This window comes from Nicotiana tabacum, chromosome 7 (genome assembly GCF_000715075.1).
Source record: "Nicotiana tabacum cultivar K326 chromosome 7, ASM71507v2, whole genome shotgun sequence".
NCBI lineage: Eukaryota > Viridiplantae > Streptophyta > Magnoliopsida > Solanales > Solanaceae > Nicotiana > Nicotiana tabacum.
In genome coordinates this window covers 64,613,583-64,638,392 of record NC_134086.1, presented here as the reverse complement: position 1 = coordinate 64,638,392, position 24,810 = coordinate 64,613,583, and positions in this window count along the sequence as shown.

Genomic DNA, 24,810 nt, shown 5'->3' with positions numbered 1-24,810 from the left:
TCCCTTTGGCGAAAGCGCTTGGCCTTAAAGGGTGTTATTTCAAACTTATCGAAATAGTAACCAGTCGTCGTTCGATCGAGGTTGAACTCTTCTCTTTTTGGTGAAGGCCCTTGGCCTTAAAGGGTGTTATTTCGAACTTATCGAAATAGTAAGTCGTCATCATTCGATCGAGGCCGAACTCTTCTCTTTTTGCCGAAGGTCCTTGGCCTTAAAGAGTGTTATTTCGAACTTAAAAAATAGTAACCTGTCGTCATTCGATTGAGGTCGAACTCCTCTCCTATTGGCGAAGGCCTTTTTCCTTAAAAAGTGTTATTTCAAACTTATCGAAATAGTAACCCATCATCGTTCAATCGAGGTCAAACTCTTCACTTTTTGGCGAAGGCCCTTGGCCTTAAAGGGTGTTATTGGGAACTTATCGTAATAGTAACCCGTCTTCGTTCGATCGAGGTCAAACTCCTCCCCTTTTAGCGAAGGCCCTAGGCCGTAAAAGGTGTTATTTCGATGTTATGGAAATAGTAACCTGTCGTCGTTCTATCAAGGCCGAACTCTTCTCTTACTGGCAAAGGACATTGGCCTTAAAGTTTGTTATTTTGAACTTATCAAAGTAGTAACCCGTCGTCGTTCGATAGAGGTGGAACTCCTCTCTTTTTGGCAAAGGCCCTTGGCCTTAAATGGTGTTATTTCGAACTTATCGAAATAGTAACCCATCGTCGTTCGATCGAGGTCAAACTCTTCTCTTTTTGGCGAAGGACCTTGGTCTTAAAGGGTGTTATTTCGAACATATCAATATAGTAACCCGTCGTCATTCAATCGAGGTTGAAATCCTCTCCTTTTGGCGAATGCGCTTGGCAATAAAGGGTGTTATTTCGAACTTATCGAAATAGTAACCAGTCACCGTTGATCGAGATCGAACTCTTCTCTTTTTCGCGAAGGCCCTTGCCCTTAAAGTGTGTTTTTTCGAACTTATCGAAATAGTAAGTCGTCATCATTCGATCGAGGCCGAACTCTTCTCCTTTTGGCGAAGGCCCTTGGCCATAAAGAGTGTTATTTCGAACTTAAAAAATAGTAACCTGTCGTCATTCGATTGAGGTAGAACTCCTCTCATATTGGCGAAGGCCTTTTGCCTTAAAAAGTGTTATTTCAAACTTATCGAAATAGTAACCCATCATCGTTCAATCGAGGTCAAACTCTTCACTTTTTGGCGAAGGCCTTTGGCCTTAAAGGGTGCTATTGGGAACTTATCGAAATAGTAACCCGTCTTCGTTCGATCGAGGTCAAACTCCTCTCCTTTTGGCGAAGGCCCTAGGCCTTAAAAGGTGTTATTTCGATGTTATGGAAATAGAAACCTGTCGTCGTTCTATCGAGGCCGAACTCTTCTCTTACTGGCAAAGACCCTTGGCCTAAAAGTTTGTTATTTCGAACTTATCAAAGTAGTAACCCATTATCGTTCGATAGAGGTGGAACTCCTCTCTTTTTGGCAAAGGCCCTTGGCCTTAAATGGTGTAATTTCGAACTTATCGAAATAGTAACCCATCGTCGTTCGATCAAGGTCAAACTCTTCTCTTTTTGGCGAAGGACATTGGTCTTAAAGGGTGTTATTTCGAACATATCAAAATAGTAACCCGTCGTCATTCAATCGAGGTTGAAATCCTCTCCTTTTGGCGAATGCGCTTGGCCTTAAAGGGTGTTATTTCGAACTTATCGAAATAGTAACCAGTCATCGTTGATCGAGATCGAACTCTTCTTTTTTTCGCGAAGGCCCTTGCCCTTAAAGTGTGTTTTTTCGAACTTGTCAAAATAGTAATCCGTCGTCATTCGATAGAGGTCGAACTCTTCTATTTATGGTGAATGCCTTTAGCCTTAAAGGGTGTTCTTTCAAACTTATTAAAATATTAACCCGTTCTCATTCAATCGAGGTTGAACTATTCTTTTTTTGGCGAAGGCCCTTAGCCTTAAAGGTTGTTATTTCGAACTTATCGAAATAGTAACTTCTCGTTGTTCGATCGAGGTCGAACACTTCTCTTTTTCATGAAGGCTCTTGGCCTTAAAGGGTGTTATTTCATACTTATCGAAATAGAAACCTACCATCGTTCGATCGAGGTTGAAATCCGCTCCTTTTGGCGAAGGCTCTTGGCCTAAAAGGGTGTTATTTCGATGTTATCGAAATAGTAACCAGTTATCGTTCGATTGACGTCGAACTCTTATCTTTTTGGCGAAGGCCCTTAGCCTTAAAGGGTGTTATTTCAAACTTGTCAAATTAGTAACCCGTCGTCATTCGATCGAGGTCGAACTCTTCTGTTTATGGTGAAGGCACTATGCCTGAAAGGGTATTATTTCGAACTTATCGAAATAGTAACTCGTCGTCGTTCGATCGAAGTCGAACTCTTCTCTTTTTGGTGAAGGCCCTTGGCCTTAAAGGGTGTTATTTCGAACTTATCCAAATATTAAGTCGTCGTCATTCGATCGAGGCCGAACTATTCTTTTTTGGCAAAGTCCCTTGGCCTTAAAAAGTGTTATTTCGAACTTAAAAAATAGTAACATGTCGTCATTCGATCTAGGTCGAACTCCTCTTCTATTGGCGAAGATCTTTTGCCTTAAAAAGTGTTATTTCAATCTTATTAAAATAGTAACCCATCATCGTTCAATCGAGGTCAAACTCTTCACTTTTTGGCGAAGGCCCTTGGCCTTAAAGGGTGTTATTGGGAACTTATCGAAATAGTAATCCGTTTTCGTTCGATCGAGGTCAAACTCCTCTCCTTTTGGAGAAGGCCCTAGGCCTTAAAAGGTGTTATTTCAAAGTTATGGAAATAGTAACCCATCGTCGTTCTATCTAGGCCGAACTCTTCTCTTACTGGCAAAGGCCCTTGGCCTTAAAGGGTGTTATTTCGAACTTATCAAAATAGTAACCCGTCGTCGTTCGATCGAGGTCGAACTCCTCTCTTTTTGGCGAAGTCCCTTGACCTTAAATGGTGTTATTTCGAACTTATCAAAATAGTAACCCATCGTCGTTCGATCGAGGTCAAACTCTTCTCTTTTTGGCGAATGCGCTTGGCCTTAAAGGGTGTTATTTCGAACTTATCGAAATAGTAACAAGTCATCGTTGATCGAGATAGAACTCTTCTCTTTTTCGCGAAGGTCCTTGGCCTTAAAGTGTGTTATTTCGAACTTATCGAAATAGTAAGTCGTCTTCATTCGATCGAGGCCGAACTCTTCTCTTTTTGGCGAAGGCCCTTAGCCTTAAAGAGTGTTATTTCAAACTTAAAAAATAGTACCTCGTCGTCGTTCGATCGAGGTCGAACTCTTCTCTTTTTGGTGAAGGCCCTTGGCCTTAAAGGGTGTTATTTCGAACTTATCGAACTAGTAACCTGCCGTCGTTCGATCAATGTCGAACTCTTCTCTTGTTGGCAAAAGCTCTTGGCCTTAAAGGGTGTAATTTCGAACTTATCGAAACAGTAACCCGTAGTCATTATTTCGAACTTATCGATATAGTAACCCATCGTTGTTCAATCGAGGCGGAACTCTTCTCTTGTTGGTGAGAGCCCTTGTTCTTAAAGTGTGTTATTTCGAACTTATCGAAATAGTAACCCATCATCATTCGATCGAGGCTGAACTCTTCTCTTTTTGGCGAATGACCTTGGCCTTAAAGAGTGTTATTTCGAACTTAAAAAACAGTAACCTGCCGTCATTCATTCGAGGTCGAACTCCTCTCCTATTGGCGAAGGCGTTTTACCTAAAAAAGTGTTATTTCGAACTTATCGAAATAGTCACCCATCATCGTTCAATCGAGGTCAAACTCTTCACTTTTTGGCGAAGGCCCTTAGCCTTAAAGGGTGTTATTTGTAACTTATCGAAATAGTAACCCGTCTTCGTTCGATCGAGGTCAAACTCCTCTCCTTTTAGCGAAGGCCCTAGGCCTTAAACGGTGTTATTTCGAAGTTAGGGAAATAGTAACCCATCGTCGTTCGATCGAGGTCGAACTCTTCTCTTACTGGCAAAGGCCCTTTGCCTTAAAAGGTGTTATTTCGAACTTATCAAAATAGTAACCCGTCGTCGTTCAATCGATGTCGAACTCCTCTCTTTTTGGCGAAGGCCTTTGGCCTTAAAGGGTGTTATTTCGAACTTATCGAAATAGTAACCCATCGTCGTTCGATCGAGATCGAACTCTTCTTTTTTTGGCGAAGGACCTTGGCCTTAAAGTGTGTTATTTCGAACTTATCGAAATAGTAACCCGTCCTCATTCGATCGAGGTTGAAATACTCTCCTTTTGGCAATGGCCCTTGGCCTTAAAGGGTGTTATTTCGAACTTATTGAAATAGTAACGAGTCATCGTTGATCGAGATCGAACTCTTCTCTTTTTCGTGAAGGCCCTTTCCCTTAAAGTGTGTTATTTCAAACTTGTCAAAATAGTAACCCGTCGTCATTCGATAAAGGTCGAACTCTTCTATTTATGGCGAATGCCCTTAGCCTTAAAGGGTGTTATTTCGAACTTATCAAAATATTAACCCGTTCTCGTTCAATAGAGGTCGAACTATTCTTCTTTTGGCGAAGTCCCTTGGCCTTAAACGGTGTTATTTTGATCTTATTAAAATAGTAACCCGTCATCGTTCGATCGAGGTCGAACTTATCTTTTTTTGGCGAAGGCCCTTGGCCTTAAAGGGTGTTATTTCGAACTTATCAAAATAGTAAACCGTCGTCGTTCGATCGAGGTCGAACTCTTCTCTTGTTGGCGATGACCCTTGGCCTTAAAGGTCGTTATTTCGAACTTATTGAAATTGTAACCTGTCGTCGTTCGATCGAGGTCAAACTCCTCTCCTTTTTGCGAAGGCCCTAGGCCTTAAACGGTGTTATTTCGAAGTTATGGAAATAGTAACCCATCGTCGTTCGATCGAGGTCGACCTCCTCTCTTTTTGGCGAAGGCCCTTTGCCTTAAAGGGTGTTATTTTCAACTTATCGAAATAGTAAATCGTCGTCGTTCGATCGAGGTCGAACTATTCTCTTTTTGGTGAAGGCCCTTGGCATTAAAGGGTGTTAATTTGAACTTATCGAAATAGTAACCCGTCATCGTTCGATCGAGGTCGAACTCTTATTTTGTTGGCGAAGGCCCTTGACCTTAAAGGTTGTTATTTCGAACTTATCGAAATAGTAACCTATCGTTGTTCGATTGACGTCGAACACTTATCTTTTTGGCGAAGGCCTTGGTCCTTAAAGAGTGTTATTTCGAACTCATCGAAATAGTAACCAGTCGGCGTTTGATCGTGGTCGAACTCTTCTCTTGGTGGAGAAGGCACATGGCCTTAATAAATGTTATTTCAAACTTATCAAAATAGTAACTCGTCGTCGTTCGATCGAGGTCGAACTCTTCTCTTTATGGCGAAGGCCCTTTGCCTTAAAGGGTGTTATTTCGAATTTATCGAAATAGTAAATCTTCGTAGTTCGATCGAGGTCGAACTATTCTCTTTTTGGTGAAGGCCCTTGGCATTAAAGGGTGTTATTTTGAACTTATCGAAATAGTAACCCATCGTCGTTCTATGGAGTTCGAACTCTTCTCTTCTTGGCGAAGGCGCTTGGCCTTAAAGGGTGTTATTTCGAACTTATCGTAATAGTAACCCGTCGTCGTTCGATCTAGGTCGAACTATTCTCTTTTTGGCGAAGGCCTTTATCCTTAAAGGGTGTTATTTCAAACTTGTAAAAATAGTAACTCGTCGTCATTATATCGAGGTCGAACTCTTCTCTTTATGGCGAAGGCCCTTTTCCTTAAAGGGTGTTATTTCGAACTTATCGAACTAGTAACCCGATATCGTTCGATCGACATCGAAATCTTATCTTTTTGGCGAAGGCCCTTAGCCTTAAAGTGTGTTATTTCAAACTTGTCAAGTTAGTAACCCGTCGTCATTTGATCGAGTTCGAACTATTCTCTTTATGGCGAATGCCCTTAGCCTTAAAGGGTGTTATTTCGAACTTATAAAAATATTAACCCGTTCTCGTTCAATCGAGGTCAAAGTATTCTTTATTTGGCGAAGTCCCTTGGCCTTAAACGGTGTTATTTTGAACTTATTAAAATAGTAACCCATCATCGTTCGATCGAGGTCGAACTCATCTTTTTTTGGCGAAGGCCCTTGGCCTTAAAGGGTGTTATTTCAAACTTATCAAAATAGTAAACCATCGTCGTTCGATCGAGGTCGAACTCTTCTCTTGTTGGCGATGACCCTTGGCCTTAAAGGTTGTTATTTAGAACTTATTGAAATTGTAACCTGTCGTCGTTCGATCGAGGTCAAACTCCTCTCCTTTTGGCGAAGGCCCTAGGCCTTAAACGGTGTTATTTCGAAGTTATGGAAATAGTAACCCATCGTCGTTCGATCGAGGTCGGACTCCTCTCTTTTTGGCGAAGGCCCTTTGCCTTAAAGGTTGTTATTTTCAACTTATCGAAATAGTAAATCGTCGTCGTTCGATCGAGGTCGAACTATTATCTTTTTGGTGAAGGCCCTTGGCATTAAAGGGTGTTAATTTGAACTTATCGAAATAGTAACCCGTCATCGTTCGATCGAGGTCGAACTCTTATTTTGTTGGCGAAGGCCCTTGGCCTTAAAGGTTGTTATTTCGAACTTATCGAAATAGTAACCTATCGTTGTTCTATTGACGTCGAACACTTATCTTTTTGGCGAAGGCCTTGGTCCTTAAAGAGTGTTTTTTCGAACTCATCGAAATAGTAACCCGTCGGCGTTTGATCGTGGTCGAACTCTTCTCTTGTTGGAGAAGGCACATGGCCTTAATAAATGTTATTTCGAACTTATCAAAATAGTAACTCGCCGTCGTTCGATCGAGGTCGAACTCTTCTCTTTATGGCGAAGGCCCTTTGCCTTAAAAGGTGTTATTTCGAATTTATCGAAATAGTAAATCTTCGTAGTTCGATCGAGGTCGAACTATTCTCTTTTTGGCGGAGGCCCTTGGCATTAAAGTGTGTTATTTTGAACTTATCGAAATAGTAACCCATCGTCGTTCTATGGAGTTCGAACTCTTCTCTTCTTGGCGAAGGCGCTTGGCCTTAAAGGGTGTTATTTCGAACTTATCGTAATAGTAACCCGTCGTCGTTCGATCTAGGTCGAACTCTTCTCTTTTTGGCGAAGGCCTTTAGCCTTAAAGGGTGTTATTTCAAACTTGTAAAAATAGTAACTCGTCGTCATTATATCGAGGTCGAACTCTTCTCTTTATGACGAAGGCCCTTTGCCTTAAAGGGTGTTATTTCGAACTTATCGAACTAGTAACCCGTCATCGTTCGATCGACGTCGAACTCTTATCTTTTTGGCGAAGGCCCTTACCCTTAAAGGGTGTTATTTCAAACATGTCAAGTTAGTAACCCGTCGTCATTCAATCGAGGTCGAACTATTCTCTTTATGGCGAATGCCCTTAGCCTTAAACGGTGTTATTTCGAACTTATAAAAATATTAACCCGTTATTGTTCAATCGAGGTCGAAGTATTCTTTTTTTGGCGAAGTCCCTTGGCCTTAAACGGTGTTATTTTGAACTTATTAAAATAGTAACCCGTCATCGTTCGATCGAGGTCGAACTCATCTTTTTTGGCGAAGGCCCTTGGCCTTAAAGGGTGTTATTTCGAACTTATCAAAATAGTAAACCGTCGTCGTTCGATCGAGGTAGAACTCTTCTTTTGTTGGCGATGGCCCTTGGCCTTAAAGGGTGTTATTTCGAACTTATCATAATAGTAACCCATCGTCGTTCGATCTAGGTCGAACTCTTCTCTTTTTGGCGAAGGCCTTTAGCCTTAAAGGGTGTTATTTCGAACTTGTAAAAATAGTAACTCGTCGTCATTATATCGAGGTCGAACTCTTCTCTTTATGGCGAAGGCCCTTTGCCTTAAAGGGTGTTATTTCGAACTTATCGAACTAGTAACCCGTCATCGTTCGATCGCCATCGAACTCTTATCTTTTTGGCGAAGGCCCTTAGCATTAAAGGGTGTTATTTCAAACTTGTCAAGTTAGTAACCCGTCGTCATTCGATCGAGTTCGAACTATTCTCTTTATGGCGAATGCCCTTAGCCTTAAAGGGTGTTATTTCGAACTTATAAAAATATTAACCCGTTCTCGTTCAATCGAGGTCGAAGTATTCTTTTTTTGGCGAAGTCCCTTGGCCTTAAACGGTGTTATTTTGAACTTATTAAAATAGTAACCCGTCATCGTTCGATCGAGGTCGAACTCATCTTTTTTTGGCGAAGGCCCTTGGCCTTAAAGGGTGTTATTTCAAACTTATCAAAATAGTAAATCGTCGTCGTTCGATCAAGGTCGAACTCTTCTCTTGTTGGCGATGACCCTTGGCCTTAAAGGTTGTTATTTCGAACTTATTGAAATTGTAACCTGTCGTCGTTCGATCGAGGTCAAACTCCTCTCCTTTTGGCGAAGGCCCTAGGCCTTAAACGGTGTTATTTCGAAGTTATGGAAATAGTAACCATCATCGTTCTATCGAGGTCGACCTCCTCTCTTTTTGGCGAAGGCCCTTTGCCTTAAAGGGTGTTATTTTCAACTTATCGAAATAGTAAATCGTCGTCGTTCGATCGAGGTCGAACTATTCTCTTTTTGGTGAAGGCCCTTGGCATAAAAGGTTGTTATTTTGAACTTATCGAAATAGTAACCCGTCATCGTTCGATCGAGGTCGAACTCTTATTTTGTTGGCGAAGGCCCTTGGCCTTAAAGGTTGTTATTTCGAACTTATCGAAATAGTAACCTATCGTTGTTCGATTGACGTCGGACACTTATCTTTTTGGCGAAGGCCTTGGTCCTTTAAGAGTGTTATTTCGAACTCATCGAAATAGTAACCCGTCGGCGTTTGATCGTGGTCGAACTCTTCTCTTGTTGGAGAAGGCACATGGCCTTAATAAATGTTATTTCGAACTTATCAAAATAGTAACTCGTCGTCGTTCGATCGAGGTCGAACTCTTCTCTTTATGGCGAAGGCCCATTGCCTTAAAGGGTGTTATTTCGAATTTATCGAAATAGTAAATCGTCGTCGTTCGATCGAGGTCGAACTATTCTCTTTTTGGTGAAGGCCCTTGGCATTAAAGGGTGTTATTTTGAACTTATCGAAATAGTAACCCATCGTCGTTCTATGGAGTTCGAACTCTTCTCTTCTTGGCGAAGGCGCTTGGCCTTAAAGGGTGTTATTTCAAACTTATCGTAATAGTAACCCGTCGTCGTTCGATCTAGGTCGAACTCTTCTGTTTTTGGCGAAGGCCTTTAGCCTTAAAGGGTGTTATTTCAAACTTGTAAAAATAGTAACTCGTCGTCATTATATCGAGGTCGAACTCTTCTCTTTATGGCGAAGGCCCTTTGCCTTAAAGGGTGTTATTTCGAACTTATCGAACTAGTAACCCGTCATCGTTCGATCGCCATCGAACTCTTATCTTTTTGGCGAAGGCCCTTAGCATTAAAGGGTGTTATTTCAAACTTGTCAAGTTAGTAACCCGTCGTCATTCGATCGAGTTCGAACTATTCTCTTTATGGCGAATGCCCTTAGCCTTAAAGGGTGTTATTTCGAACTTATAAAAATATTAACCCGTTCTCGTTCAATCGAGGTCGAAGTATTCTTTTTTTGGCGAAGTCCCTTGGCCTTAAACGGTGTTATTTTGAACTTATTAAAATAGTAACCCGTCATCGTTCGATCGAGGTCGAACTCATCTTTTTTTGGCGAAGGCCCTTGGCCTTAAAGGGTGTTATTTCAAACTTATCAAAATAGTAAACCGTCGTCGTTCGATCAAGGTCGAACTCTTCTCTTGTTGGCGATGACCCTTGGCTTTAAAGGTTGTTATTTCGAACTTATTGAAATTGTAACCTGTCGTCGTTCGATCGAGGTCAAACTCCTCTCCTTTTGGCGAAGGCCCTAGGCCTTAAACGGTGTTATTTCGAAGTTATGGAAATTGTAACCCATCATCGTTCGATCGAGGTCGACCTCCTCTCTTTTTGGCGAAGGCCCTTTGCCTTAAAGGGTGTTATTTTCAACTTATCGAAATAGTAAATCGTCGTCGTTCGATCGAGGTCGAACTATTCTCTTTTTGGTGAAGGCCCTTGGCATTAAAGGTTGTTATTTTGAACTTATCGAAATAGTAACCCGTCATCATTCGATCGAGGTCGAACTCTTATTTTGTTGGCGAAGGCCCTTGACCTTAAAGGTTGTTATTTCGAACTTATCGAAATAGTAACCTATCGTTGTTCGATTGACGTCGAACACTTATCTTTTTGGCGAAGGCCTTGGTCCTTAAAGAGTGTTATTTCGAACTCATCGAAATAGTAACCAGTCGGCGTTTGATCGTGGTCGAACTCTTCTCTTGTTGGAGAAGGCACATGGCCTTAATAAATGATATTTCGAACTTATCAAAATAGTAACTCGTCGTCGTTCGATCGAGGTCGAACTCTTCTCTTTATGGCGAAGGCCCATTGCCTTAAAGGGTGTTATTTCGAATTTATCGAAATAGTAAATCGTCGTCGTTCGATCGAGGTCGAACTATTCTCTTTTTGGTGAAGGCCCTTGGCATTAAAGGGTGTTATTTTGAACTTATCGAAATAGTAACCCATCGTTGTTATACGGAGTTCGAACTCTTCTCTTCTTGGCGAAGGCGCTTGGCCTTAAAGGGTGTTATTTCAAACTTATCGTAATAGTAACCCGTCGTCGTTCGATCTAGGTCGAACTCTTCTCTTTTTGGCGAAGGCCTTTAGCCTTAAAGGGTGTTATTTCAAACTTGTAAAAATAGTAACTCGTCGTCATTATATCGAGGTTGAACTCTTCTCTTTATGGCGAAGGCCCTTTGCCTTAAAGGGTGTTATTTCGAACTTATCGAACTAGTAACCCGTCATCGTTCGATCGACGTCGAACTCTTATCTTTTTGGCGAAGGCCCTTAACCTTAAAGGGTGTTATTTCAAACTTGTCAAGTTAGTAACCCGTCGTCATTCGATCGAGGTGGAACTATTCTCTTTATGGCGAATGCCCTTAGCCTTAAAGGGTGTTATTTCGAACTTATAAAAATATTAACCCGTTCTCGTTCAATCGAGGTTGAAGTATTTTTTTTTTGGCGAAGTCCCTTGGCCTTAAACGGTGTTATTTTGAACTTATTAAAATAGTAACCCGACATCGTTCGATCGAGGTCGAACTCATCTTTTTTTGGCGAAGGCCCTTGGCCTTAAAGGGTGTTATTTCGAACTTATCAAAATAGTAAACCGTCGTCGTTCGATAGAGGTCGAACTCTTCTTTTGTTGGCGATGGCCTTTGGCCTTAAAGGGTGTTATTTCGAACTTATTCAAATTGTAACTCGTCATCGTTGATCGAGATCGAACTCTTCTCTTTTTCGCAAAGTTCCTTGGCCTTAAAGTGTGTTATTTCGAACTTATCGAAATAGTAACTCGTCGTCGTTCGATCGAGGCCGAACTCTTCTCTTTTTGGCGAAGGCCCTTAGCCTTAAAGGGTGTTATTTCGAACTTAAAAAATAGTACCTCGTCGTCGTTCGATCGAGGTAGAACTCTTCTCTTTTTGGTGAAGGCCCTTGGCCTTAAAGGGTGTTATTTCGACCTTATCGAACTAGTAACCTGCCGTCGTTCGATCAATGTCGAACTCTTCTCTTGTTGGCAAAAGCTCTTGGCCTTAAAGGGTGTAATTTCGAACTTATCGAAACAGTAACCCGTAGTCATTCGATCGAGGTTGAACTCTACTCTTATTGGCGAAGGCCCTTGCCTTGAAGGATGTTATTTCAAACTTATCGAAATAGTAACTCGTCGTCGTTCGATCGAGGTCGAACTCTTCTCTTTTTGGCTAATACCTTGGGCCTTAAAGGCTATTATTTCAAACTTATCGATATAGTAACCCGTCGTTGTTCAATCGAGGTGGAACTCTTCTCTTGTTGGTGAGGGCCCTTGTCCTTAAAGTGTGTTATTTCGAACTTATCGAAATAGTAACCCATCGTCATTCAATCGAGGCTGAACTCTTCTCTTTTTGGCGAAGGACCTTGGCCTTAAAGAGTGTTATTTCGAACTTAAAAAATAGTAAACTGCCGTCATTCGATCGAGGTAGAACTCCTCTCCTATTGGCGAAGGCGTTTTACCTTAAAAAGTGTTATTTCAAACTTATCGAAATAGTAACCCATCATCGTTCAATCGAGGTCAAACTCTTCACTTTTTGGCGAAGGCCCTTGGCCTTAAAGGGTGTTATTTGTAACTTATCGAAATAGTAACCCATCTTTGTTTGATCGAGGTCAAACTCCTATCCTTTTGGTGAAGGCCCTAGGCCTTAAACGGTGTTATTTCGAAGTTATGGAAATAGTAACCCATCGTCGTTCGATCGAGGTCGAACTCTTCTCTTACTAGCAAAGGCCCTTTGCCTTAAAAGGTGTTATTTCGAACTTATCAAAATAGTAACCCGTCGTCGTTCGATCGATGTCGAACTCCTCTATTTTTTGGCGAAGGCCTTTGGCCTTAAAGGGTGTTATTTCGAACTTATCGAAATAGTAACCCATCGTCGTTCGATCGAGGTTGAACTCTTCTCTTTTTGGCGAAGGACCTTGGCCTTAAAGGGTGTTATTTCGAACTTATCGAAATAGTAACCCGTCTTTTTTCGATCGAGGTGGAATTCCTCTACTTTTGGCAATGGCCCTTGGCCTTAAAGGGTGTTATTTCGAACTTATCGAAATAGTAACCAGTCATCGTTGATCGAGATTGAACTCTTCTCTTTTTCATGAAGGCCCTTGCCCTTAAAGTGTGTTATTTCGAACTTGTCAAAATAGTAACCCGTCGTCATTCGATAAAGGTTGATCTCTTCTATTTATGGCGAATGCCCTTAGCCTTAAAGGGTGTTATTTCGAACTTATCAAAATATTAACCCGTTGTCGTTCAATCGAGGTCGAAATATTCTTTTTTTGGCGAAGTCCCTTGGCCTTAAACGGTGTTATTTTGATCTTATTAAAATAGTAACCCGTCATCGTTCGATCGAGGTCGAACTTATCTTTTTTTGGCGAAGGCCCTTGGCCTTAAAGGGTGTTATTTCGAACTTATCAAAATAGTAAACCGTCGTCGTTCGATCGAGGTCGAACTCTTCTCTTGTTGGCGATGACCCTTGGCCTTAAAGGTTGTTATTTCGAACTTATTGAAATTGTAACCTATCGTCGTTCGATCGAGGTCAAACTCCTCTACTTTTAGCGAAGGCCCTAGGCCTTAAACGGTGTTATTTCGAACTTATCAAAATAGTAACTCGTCGTCTTTCGATCGATGTCGAACTCCTCTCTTTTTGGCGAAGGCCTTTGGCCTTAAAGGGTGTTATTTCGCACTTATCGAAATAGTAACCCATCGTCGTTCGATCGAGGTCGAACTCTTCTCTTTTTGGCGAAGGACCTTGGCCTTAAAGGGTGTTATTTCGAACTTATCGAAATAGTAACCCGTCTTCATTCGATCGAGGTTGAAATCCTCTCCTTTTGCCAATGGCCCTTGGCCTTAAAAGGTGTTATTTCGAACTTATCGAAATAGTAACCTGTCATCGTTGATCGAGATCGAACTCTTCTCTTTTTCATGAAGGCCCTTGCCCTTAAAGTGTGTTATTTCGAACTTATCAAAATAGTAAACCGTCGTCGTTCGATCGAGGTCGAACTCTTCTCTTGTTGGCGATGACCCTTGGCCTTAAAGGTTGTTATTTCGAACTTATTGAAATTGTAACCTATCGTCGTTCGATCGAGGTCAAACTCCTCTCCTTTTGGCGAAGGCCCTAGGCCTTAAACGGTGTTATTTCGAACTTATCAAAATAGTAACCCGTCGTCGTTCGATCGATGTCAAACTCCTCTCTTTTTGGCGAAGGCCTTTGGCCTTAAAGGGTGTTATTTCGCACTTATCGAAATAGTAACCCATCGTCGTTCGATCGAGGTCGAACTCTTCTCTTTTTGGCGAAGGACCTTGGCCTTAAAGGGTGTTATTTCGAACTTATCGAAATAGTAACCCGTCTTCATTCGATCGAGGTTGAAATCCTCTCCTTTTGCCAATGGCCCTTGGCCTTAAAGGGTGTTATTTCGAACTTATCGAAATAGTAACCTGTCATCGTTGATCGAGATCGAACTCTTCTCTTTTTCATGAAGGCCCTTGCCCTTAAAGTGTGTTATTTCGAACTTGTCATAATAGTAACCCGTCGTCATTCGATAAAGGTCGAACTCTTCTATTTATGGTGAATGCCCTTAGCCTTAAAGGGTGTTATTTCGAACTTATAAAAATATTAACCCGTTCTCGTTCAATCGAGGTCGAAGTATTCTTTTTTTGGCGAAGTCCCTTGGCCTTAAACGGTGTTATTTTGAACTTATTAAAATAGTAACCCGTCATCGTTCGATCGAGGTCGAACTCATCTTTTTTTGGCGAAGGCCCTTGGCCTTAAAGGGTGTTATTTCGAACTTATCAAAATAGTAAACCGTCATCGTTCGATCGAGGTCGAACTCTTCTTTTGTTGGCGATGGCCCTTGGCCTTAAAGGGTGTTATTTCGAACTTATTCAAATTGTAACTCGTCGTCGTTCGATCAAGGTTGAACTCCTCTCTTTTTGGCGAAGGCCCTTGGACTTAAAGGGTATTATTTCGAACTTATTGAAATAGTAACTCGTCGTCGTTCGATCGAGCTTAAACTCTTCTTTTTTTTGTGAAGGACTTTTGGCCTTAAAGGGTGTTATTTCGAACTTATCGAAATACTAACCCGTCATCGTTCGATCGAGGTCGAACTCTTATTTTGTTGGAAAAGGACCTTGGCCTTAAAGGTTGTTATTTCGAACTTATCAAAATAGTAATTTATCATTGTTCGATTGACGTCGAACACTTATATTTTTGGTGAAGGCCTTGGTCCTTAAAGAGTGTTATTTCGAACTTAAAAAATAGTACCTCATCGTCGTTCGATTGAGGTCGAACTCTTCTATTTTTGGTGAAGGCCCTAGGCCTTAATAGGTGTTATTTCAAAGTTATGGAAATAGTAACCCGTCGTCGTTCTATCGAGGCCGAACTCTTCTCTTACTGGCAAACGCCCTTGGCCTTAAAGGGTGTTATTTCGAACTTATCAAAATAGTAACCCGTCGTCGTTCGATAGAGGTCGAACTCCTCTATTTTTGGCGAAGTCCCTTGGCCTTAAATGGTGTTATTTCGAACTTATCAAAATAGTAACCCATCGTCGTTCGATCGAGTTCAAACTCTTCTCTTTTTGGCGAAGGCGCTTGGCCTTAAAGGGTGTTATTTCGAACTTATCGAAATAGTAACAAGTCATCGTTTATCGAGATCGAACTCTTCTCTTTTTCGCGAAGTTCCTTGGCCTTAAAGTGTGTTATTTCGAACTTATCGAAATAGTAAGTCGTCTTCATTCGATCGAGGCCGAACTCTTCTCTTTTTGGCGAAGGCCCTTAGCCATAAAGGGTGTTATTTCGAACTTAAAAAATAGTACCTCGTCGTCGTTCGATCGAGGTAGAACTCTTCTCTTTTTGGTGAAGGCCCTTGGCCTTAAAGGGTGTTATTTCGAACTTATTTGAACTAGTAACCTGCCGTCGTTCGATCAATGCCGAACTCTTCTTTTGTTGGCAAAAGCTCTTTGCCTTAAAGGGTGTAATTTCGAACTTATCGAAACAGTAACCCGTAGTCATTCGATCGAGGTTGAACTCTACTCTTATTGGCGAAGGCCCTTAGCCTTGAAGGATGTTATTTCAAACTTATCGAAATAGTAACTCGTCGTCGTTCGATCGAGGTCGAACTCTTCTCTTTTTGGCTAATACCTTGGGCCTTAAAGGGTATTATTTCAAACATATCGATATAGTAACCCGTCGTTGTTCAATCGAGGTGGAACTCTTCTCTTGTTGGTGAGGGACCTTGTCCTTAAAGTGTGCTATTTCGAACTTATCGAAATAGTAACCCATCGTCATTCAATCGAGGCTGAACTCTTCTCTTTTTGGCGAAGGACCTTGGCCTTAAAGAGTGTTATTTTGAACTTAAAAAATAGTAAACTGCCGTCATTCGATCGAGGTAGAACTCCTCTCCTATTGGCGAAGGCATTTTACCTTAAAAAGTGTTATTTCAAACTTATCAAAATAGTAACCCATCATCATTCAATCGAGGTCAAACTCTTCACTTTTTGGCGAAGGCCCTTGGCCTTAAAGGGTGTTATTTGTAACTTATCGAAATAGTAACCCGTCTTCGTTCGATCGAGGTCAAACTCCTCTCCTTTTGGTGAAGGCCCTAGGCCTTAAACGGTGTTATTTCGAAGTTATGGAAATAGTAACCCATCGTCGTTCGATCGAGGTCGAACTCTTCTCTTACTGGCAAAGGCCCTTTGCCTTAAAAGGTGTTATTTTGAACTTATCAAAATAGTAACCCGTCGTCGTTCGATCGATGTCGAACTCCTCTCTTTTTGGCGAAGGCCTTTGGCCTTAAAGGGTGTTATTTCGAACTTATCGAAATAGTAACCCATCGTCGTTCGATCAAGGTTGAACTCTTCTCTTTTTGGCGAAGGACCTTGGCCTTAAAGGGTGTTATTTCAAACTTATCGAAATAGTAACCCGTCTTCATTCGATCGAGGTTGAAATCCTCTCCTTTTGGCAATGGCCCTTGGCCTTAAAGGGTGTTATTTCGAACTTATCGAAATAGTAACCAGTCATCGTTGATCGAGATCGAACTCTTCTCGTTTTCATGAAGGCCCTTGCCTTTAAAGTGTGTTATTTCGAACTTGTCAAAATAGTAACCCGTCGTCATTCGATAAAGGTCGAACTCTTCTATTTATGGCGAATGCCCTTAGCCTTAAAGGGTGTTATTTCAAACTTATCAAAATATTAACCCGTTGTCGTTCAATCGAGGTCGAAATATTCTTTTTTTGGCGAAGTCTCTTGGCCTTAAACGGTGTTATTTTGATCTTATTAAAATAGTAACCCGTCATCGTTCGATCGAGGTCGAACTTATCTTTTTTTGGCGAAGGCCCTTGGCCTTAAAGGGTGTTATTTCGAACTTATCAAAATAGTAAACCGTCGTCGTTCGATCGAGGTCGAACTCTTCTCTTGTTGGCGATGACCCTTGGCCTTAAAGGTTGTTATTTCGAACTTATTGAAATTGTAACCTATCGTCGTTCGATCGAGGTCAAACTCCTCTACTTTTAGCGAAGGCCCTAGGCCTTAAACGGTGTTATTTCGAACTTATCAAAATAGTAACTCGTCGTCTTTCGATCGATGTCGAACTCCTCTCTTTTTGGCGAAGGCCTTTGGCCTTAAAGGGTGTTATTTCGAACTTATCGAAATAGTAACCCATCGTCGTTCGATCGAGGTCGAACTCTTCTTTTTTGGCGAAGGACCTTGGCCTTAAAGGGTGTTATTTCGAACTTATCGAAATAGTAACCCGTCTTCATTCGATCGAAGTTGAAATCCTCTCCTTTTGGCAATGGCCCTTGGCCTTAAAGGGTGTTATTTCGAACTTATCGAAATAGTAACCAGTCATCGTTGATCGAGATCGAACTCTTCTCTTTTTCATGAAGGCCCTTGCCCTTAAAGTGTGTTATTTCGAACTTGTCAAAATAGTAACCCGTCGTCATTTGATAAAGGTCGAACTCTTCTATTTGAGGAGAATGCCCTTAGACTTAAAGGGTGTTATTTCGAACTTATCAAAATATTAACCCGTTGTCATTCAATCGATGTCGAAATATTCTTTTTTTGGCGAAGTCCCTTGGCCTTAAACGGTATTATTTTGATCTTATTAAAATAGTAACCCGTCATCGTTCGATCGAGGTCGAACTTATCTTTTTTTGGCGAAGGCCCTTGGCCTTAAAGGGTGTTATTTCGAACTTATCAAAATAGTAAACCGTCGTCGTTCGATCGAGGTCAAACTCTTCTCTTGTTGGCGATGACCCTTGGCCTTAAAGGTTGTTATTTCTAAATTATTTAAATTGTAACCTGTCGTCGTTCGATCGAGGTCAAACTCCTCTCCTTTTGGCGAAGGCCCTAGGCCTTAAACGGTGTTATTTCGAAGTTATGGAAATAGTAACCCATCGTCGTTCGATCGAGGTCGAACTCCTCTCTTTTTGGCGAAGGCCCTTTGCCTTAAAGGGTGTTATTTTCAACTTATCGAAATATTAACCCATCGTCGTTCGATCGAGTTCGAACTCTTCTCTTCTTGGCGAAGGCGCTTGGCCTTAAAGGGTGTTATTTCAAACTTATCGTAATAGTAACCCGTCGTCGTTCGATCTAGGTCGAACTCTTCTCTTTTTAGCGAAGGCCTTTAGCCTTAAAGGGTGTTATTTCAAACTTGTAAAAATAGTAACCCGTCGTCATTATATCGAGGTCGAACTCTTCTCTTTATGGCGAATGCCCTTAGCCTTAAAGGGTGTTATTTCGAACTTATAAAATATTAACCCGTTCTCGTTCAATCGAGGTCGAAGTATTCTTTTTTTGGCGAAGTTCCTTGGCCTTAAACGGTGTTATTTTAAACTAATTAAAATAGTAACCCATCATCGTTCGATCCAGGTCGAACTCATCTTTTTTCTGGCGAAGGCCCTTGGCCTTAAAGGGTGTTATTTCGAACTTATCAAAATAGTAAACCGTCGTCGTTCGATCGAGGTCGAACTCTTCTCTTGTTGGCGATGGCCCTTGGCCTTAAAGCGTGTTATTTCGAACTTATTCAAATTGTAACCCGTCGTCGTTCGATCAAGGTTGAACTCCTCTCTTTTTGGCGAAGGCCCTTGGACTTAAAGGGTATTATTTCGAACTTATTGAAATAGTAACTCGTCTTCATTCGATCGAGGTTGAAATCCTCTCCTTTTGGCAATGGCCCTTGGCCTTAAAGGGTGTTATTTCGAACTTATCGAAATAGTAACCAGTCATCGTTGATCGAGATCGAACTCTTCTCTTTTTCATGAAGGCCCTTGCCCTTAAAGTATGTTATTTCGAACTTGTCAAAATAGTAACCCGTCGTCATTTGATAAAGGTCGAACTCTTCTATTTATGGCGAATGCCCTTAGCCTTAAAGGGTGTTATTTCGAACTTATCAAAATATTAACCCGTTGTCATTCAATCGAGGTCGAAATATTCTTTTTTTGGCGAAGTCCCTTGGCCTTAAACGGTATTATTTTGATCTTATTAAAATAGTAACCCGTCATCGTTCGATCGAGGTCGAACTTATCTTTTTTTGGCGAAGGCCCTTGGCCTTAAAGGGTGTTATTTCGAACTTATCAAAATAGTAAACCGTCGTCGTTCGATCGAGGTCGAACTCTTCTCTTGTTGGCGATGACCCTTGGCCTTAAAGGTTGTTATTTCTAAATTATTTAAATTGTAACCTGTCGTCGTTCGATCGAGGTCAAACTCCTCTCCTTTTGGCGAAGGCCCTAGGCCTTAAACGGTGTTATTTCGAAGTTATGGAAATAGTAACCCATCGTCGTTCGATCGAGGTCGAACTCCTCTCTTTTTGGCGAAGGCCCTTTGCCTTAAAGGGTGTTATTTTCAACTTATCGAAATATTAACCCATCGTCGTTCGATCGAGTTCGAACTCTTCTCTTCTTGGCGAAGGCGCTTGGCCTTAAAGGGTGTTATTTCAAACTTATCGTAATAGTAACCCGTCGTCGTTCGATCTAGGTCGAACTCTTCTCTTTTTAGCGAAGGCCTTTAGCCTTAAAGGGTGTTATTTCAAACTTGTAAAAATAGTAACCCGTCGTCATTATATCGAGGTCGAACTCTTCTCTTTATGGCGAATGCCCTTAGCCTTAAAGGGTGTTATTTCGAACTTATCGAAATAGTGACCCGTCGTCGTTCGATCGAGGTCGAACTCTTCTCTTGTTGGCGAAGGCGCTTGGCCTTAAAGGGTGTTATTTCAAACTTATCGTAATAGTAACCCGTCGTCGTTCGATCTAGGTCGAACTCTTCTCTTTTTAGCGAAGGCCTTTAGCCTTAAAGGGTGTTATTTCAAACTTGTAAAAATAGTAACCCGTCGTCATTATATCGAGGTCGAACTCTTCTCTTTATGGCGAATGCCCTTAGCCTTAAAGGGTGTTATTTCGAACTTATAAAATATTAACCCGTTCTCGTTCAATCGAGGTCGAAGTATTCTTTTTTTGGCGAAGTTCCTTGGCCTTAAACGGTGTTATTTTAAACTAATTAAAATAGTAACCCATCATCGTTCGATCCAGGTCGAACTCATCTTTTTTCTGGCGAAGGCCCTTGGCCTTAAAGGGTGTTATTTCGAACTTATCAAAATAGTAAACCGTCGTCGTTCGATCGAGGTCGAACTCTTCTCTTGTTGGCGATGGCCCTTGGCCTTAAAGCGTGTTATTTCGAACTTATTCAAATTGTAACCCGTCGTCGTTCGATCAAGGTTGAACTCTTCTCTTTTTGGCGAAGGACCTTGGCCTTAAAGGGTGTTATTTCAAACTTATCGAAATAGTAACCCGTCTTCATTCGATCGAGGTTGAAATCCTCTCCTTTTGGCAATGGCCCTTGGCCTTAAAGGGTGTTATTTCGAACTTATCGAAATAGTAACCAGTCATCGTTGATCGAGATCGAACTCTTCTCTTTTTCATGAAGGCCCTTGCCCTTAAAGTGTGTTATTTCGAACTTGTCAAAATAGTAACCCGTCGTCATTTGATAAAGGTCGAACTCTTCTATTTATGGCGAATGCCCTTAGCCTTGAAGGGTGTTATTTCGAACTTATCAAAATATTAACCCGTTGTCATTCAATCGAGGTCGAAATATTCTTTTTTTGGCGAAGTCCCTTGGCCTTAAACGGTATTATTTTGATCTTATTAAAATAGTAACCCGTCATCGTTCGATCGAGGTCGAACTTATCTTTTTTTGGCGAAGGCCCTTGGCCTTAAAGGGTGTTATTTCGAACTTATCAAAATAGTAAACCGTCGTCGTTCGATCGAGGTCAAACTCTTCTCTTGTTGGCGATGACCCTTGGCCTTAAAGGTTGTTATTTCTAAATTATTTAAATTGTAACCTGTCGTCGTTCGATCGAGGTCAAACTCCTCTCCTTTTGGCGAAGGCCCTAGGCCTTAAACGGTGTTATTTCGAAGTTATGGAAATAGTAACCCATCGTCGTTCGATCGAGGTCGAACTCCTCTCTTTTTGGCGAAGGCCCTTTGCCTTAAAGGGTGTTATTTTCAACTTATCGAAATATTAACCCATCGTCGTTCGATCGAGTTCGAACTCTTCTCTTCTTGGCGAAGGCGCTTGGCCTTAAAGGGTGTTATTTCAAACTTATCGTAATAGTAACCCGTCGTCGTTCGATCTAGGTCGAACTCTTCTCTTTTTAGCGAAGGCCTTTAGCCTTAAAGGGTGTTATTTCAAACTTGTAAAAATAGTAACCCGTCGTCATTATATCGAGGTCGAACTCTTCTCTTTATGGCGAATGCCCTTAGCCTTAAAGGGTGTTATTTCGAACTTATCAAAATATTAACCCGTTGTCATTCAATCGAGGTCGAAATATTCTTTTTTTGGCGAAGTCCCTTGGCCTTAAACGGTATTATTTTGATCTTATTAAAATAGTAACCCGTCATCGTTCGATCGAGGTCGAACTTATCTTTTTTTGGCGAAGGCCCTTGGCCTTAAAGGGTGTTATTTCGAACTTATCAAAATAGTAAACCGTCGTCGTTCGATCGAGGTCGAACTCTTCTCTTGTTGGCGATGACCCTTGGCCTTAAAGGTTGTTATTTCTAAATTATTTAAATTGTAACCTGTCGTCGTTCGATCGAGGTCAAACTCCTCTCCTTTTGGCGAAGGCCCTAGGCCTTAAATGGTGTTATTTCGAAGTTATGGAAATAGTAACCTATCGTTGTTCGATCGAGGTCGAACTCCTCTCTTTTTGGCGAAGGCCCTTTGCCTTAAAGGGTGTTATTTTCAACTTATCGAAATATTAACCCATCGTCGTTCGATCGAGTTCGAACTCTTCTCTTCTTGGCGAAGGCGCTTGGCCTTAAAGGGTGTTATTTCAAACTTATCATAATAGTAACCCGTCGTCGTTCGATCTAGGTCGAACTCTTCTCTTTTTAGCGAAGGCCTTTAGCCTTAAAGGGTGTTATTTCAAACTTGTAAAAATAGTAACTCGTCGTCATTATATCGAGGTCGAACTCTTCTCTTTATGGCGAATGCCCTTAGCCTTAAAGGGTGTTATTTCGAACTTATAAAATATTAACCCGTTCTCGTTCAATCGAGGTCGAAGTACTCTTTTTTCGGCGAAGTTCCTTGGCCTTAAACGGTGTTATTTTAAACTAATTAAAATAGTAACCCATCATCGTTCGATCCAGGTCGAACTCATCTTTTTTCTGGCGAAGGCCCTTGGCCTTAAAGGGTGTTATTTCGAACTTATCAAAATAGTAAACCGTCGTCGTTCGATCGAGGTCGAACTCTTCTCTTGTTGGCGATGGCCCTTGGCCTTAAAGCGTGTTATTTCGAACTTATTCAAATTGTAACCCGTCGTCGTTCGATCAAGGTTGAACTCTTCTCTTTTTGGCGAAGGACCTTGGCCTTAAAGGGTGTTATTTCAAACTTATCGAAATAGTAACCCGTCTTCATTCGATCGAGGTTGAAATCCTCTCCTTTTGGCAATGGCCCTTGGCCTTAAAGGGTGTTATTTCGAACTTATCGAAATAGTAACCAGTCATCGTTGATCGAGATCGAACTCTTCTCTTTTTCATGAAGGCCCTTGCCCTTAAAGTGTGTTATTTCGAACTTGTCAAAATAGTAACCCGTCGTCATTTGATAAAGGTCGAACTCTTCTATTTATGGCGAATGCCCTTAGCCTTGAAGGGTGTTATTTCGAACTTATCAAAATATTAACCCGTTGTCATTCAATCGAGGTCGAAATATTCTTTTTTTGGCGAAGTCCCTTGGCCTTAAACGGTATTATTTTGATCTTATTAAAATAGTAACCCGTCATCGTTCGATCGAGGTCGAACTTATCTTTTTTTGGCGAAGGCCCTTGGCCTTAAAGGGTGTTATTTCGAACTTATCAAAATAGTAAACCGTCGTCGTTCGATCGAGGTCAAACTCTTCTCTTGTTGGCGATGACCCTTGGCCTTAAAGGTTGTTATTTCTAAATTATTTAAATTGTAACCTGTCGTCGTTCGATCGAGGTCAAACTCCTCTCCTTTTGGCGAAGGCCCTAGGCCTTAAACGGTGTTATTTCGAAGTTATGGAAATAGTAACCCATCGTCGTTCGATCGAGGTCGAACTCCTCTCTTTTTGGCGAAGGCCCTTTGCCTTAAAGGGTGTTATTTTCAACTTATCGAAATATTAACCCATCGTCGTTCGATCGAGTTCGAACTCTTCTCTTCTTGGCGAAGGCGCTTGGCCTTAAAGGGTGTTATTTCAAACTTATCGTAATAGTAACCCGTCGTCGTTCGATCTAGGTCGAACTCTTCTCTTTTTAGCGAAGGCCTTTAGCCTTAAAGGGTGTTATTTCAAACTTGTAAAAATAGTAACCCGTCGTCATTATATCGAGGTCGAACTCTTCTCTTTATGGCGAATGCCCTTAGCCTTAAAGGGTGTTATTTCGAACTTATAAAATATTAACCCGTTCTCGTTCAATCGAGGTCGAAGTATTCTTTTTTTGGCGAAGTTCCTTGGCCTTAAACGGTGTTATTTTAAACTAATTAAAATAGTAACCCATCATCGTTCGATCCAGGTCGAACTCATCTTTTTTCTGGCGAAGGCCCTTGGCCTTAAAGGGTGTTATTTCGAACTTATCAAAATAGTAAACCGTCGTCGTTCGATCGAGGTCGAACTCTTCTCTTGTTGGCGATGACCCTTGGCCTTAAAGGTTGTTATTTCTAAATTATTTAAATTGTAACCTGTCGTCGTTCGATCGAGGTCAAACTCCTCTCCTTTTGGCGAAGGCCCTAGGCCTTAAATGGTGTTATTTCGAAGTTATGGAAATAGTAACCTATCGTTGTTCGATCGAGGTCGAACTCCTCTCTTTTTGGCGAAGGCCCTTTGCCTTAAAGGGTGTTATTTTCAACTTATCGAAATATTAACCCATCGTCGTTCGATCGAGTTCGAACTCTTCTCTTCTTGGCGAAGGCGCTTGGCCTTAAAGGGTGTTATTTCAAACTTATCATAATAGTAACCCGTCGTCGTTCGATCTAGGTCGAACTCTTCTCTTTTTAGCGAAGGCCTTTAGCCTTAAAGGGTGTTATTTCAAACTTGTAAAAATAGTAACTCGTCGTCATTATATCGAGGTCGAACTCTTCTCTTTATGGCGAATGCCCTTAGCCTTAAAGGGTGTTATTTCGAACTTATAAAATATTAACCCGTTCTCGTTCAATCGAGGTCGAAGTACTCTTTTTTCGGCGAAGTTCCTTGGCCTTAAACGGTGTTATTTTAAACTAATTAAAATAGTAACCCATCATCGTTCGATCCAGGTCGAACTCATCTTTTTTCTGGCGAAGGCCCTTGGCCTTAAAGGGTGTTATTTCGAACTTATCAAAATAGTAAACCGTCGTCGTTCGATCGAGGTCGAACTCTTCTCTTGTTGGCGATGGCCCTTGGCCTTAAAGCGTGTTATTTCGAACTTATTCAAATTGTAACCCGTCGTCGTTCGATCAAGGTTGAACTCTTCTCTTTTTGGCGAAGGACCTTGGCCTTAAAGGGTGTTATTTCAAACTTATCGAAATAGTAACCCGTCTTCATTCGATCGAGGTTGAAATCCTCTCCTTTTGGCAATGGCCCTTGGCCTTAAAGGGTGTTATTTCGAACTTATCGAAATAGTAACCAGTCATCGTTGATCGAGATCGAACTCTTCTCTTTTTCATGAAGGCCCTTGCCCTTAAAGTGTGTTATTTCGAACTTGTCAAA